Raw genomic sequence first — 1,262 nt, 5'->3', positions numbered from 1 at the left:
ATCCCAAAATGTTTCCACAATTTATAAATTTTATTTTAAAATTATATTAATTTATTTATTCATGTAACGCTGCGTTTCACCGGTCACCTGTCAAATGGCGCATATCCCCTTTGTGCAATGTGTCACGTGTCGGTTGGCTGCAAGCTGATACATTGACTTTTAGCTCCAGTTTTTAAGACACAATTTTCGGCTTTTAGGTTTTAGGATGGCTAAATGGATTTGAGTCATCAGACATCTTGATCTTTAAGTTATCAGAGAAACAACTGAGCTAAACGTTTAGCAGCAGCTCAGCTCAGAGGGCCCCTCAGGACGTCCTTGTGTCTGGCCCAACAGCCGTTGGGGAGAACATCTGGATTTTTAAAATTTAAATACTGTTCAATCAGCAGCTTTTTGATGAGGATAAATTTCGGTGACTTACCGCCTAGAAAACCTCGAGATTTTTTGGCGGTTTCTGGCAGCTAGTGTATGATTCTTAAGGCAGTCTTAATTGGTTGTTGCATGTGTTCAATGGAAGTACACAACTCAACTACTTATAGAACATAGTGTTTTTACATATTTTTACGCGGAAATGCATAGCTTTGAAGCTTAAGTAATAAATCCATCTGCTGATGGTTACTAGTTCAGTGGTTAAATCAGTTGAAACAATGTGTTCCAAAAAACATATGCTTATCTTGTTAAGTAAGAGAGCCCAAAACCAGTGTTTTTCATGTGTACTTACAGGACGTCAGTTGAATAGGCGGTAGCCAAGGAAACACTGCATACACACTGCTCAAAGAATGTGGCTATTTGACCACCTCCGAATGTGGACTGAGCGATTGGATTTCAATGTGTCCTCAATGCGTCTTGGGTGGAGTCACACCTGTACTTAGAGTTGTCTGAACTTGTGATTGGACCCAGGACGCATGTTAATACAAGGTCTAAACAGGGCCTTAAAGGCATCAGAGTGCTTCAAACCAAGTGCTTATTAGGTCATCTAACAGCATCTGCACCCCCTGCATCTGCATCAATTTTTGTAATTTTCCTAAACGGGCAATCCAACAATCAGACCCACTTCATGCAGTGATTGGCCAGTTGTGTTGATTTGTATTTACAGGCAGGGTCTGAACTTCTCTCAATTGTTATATCGCTCAAAGTAGGTAGAGGGCGCTGTTCTTCAAAAACAAATGAGCAGTTTCAGAATATGTGTGACCGTGTGAGTGGCGAGAGATTATTTGAGATTATTTGTGTTATTTGTTGATCACAGGACAGAAAGGGGCTTTTGA

Source organism: Morone saxatilis, unplaced genomic scaffold (assembly GCF_004916995.1).
Source record: "Morone saxatilis isolate NCDOM2014 unplaced genomic scaffold, NCSU_SB_2.0 Contig11, whole genome shotgun sequence".
Taxonomy (NCBI): Eukaryota; Metazoa; Chordata; class Actinopteri; family Moronidae; genus Morone; species Morone saxatilis.
The sequence above is the reverse complement of the archived record's forward strand: the minus strand, read 5'-3'. Positions refer to the sequence as shown.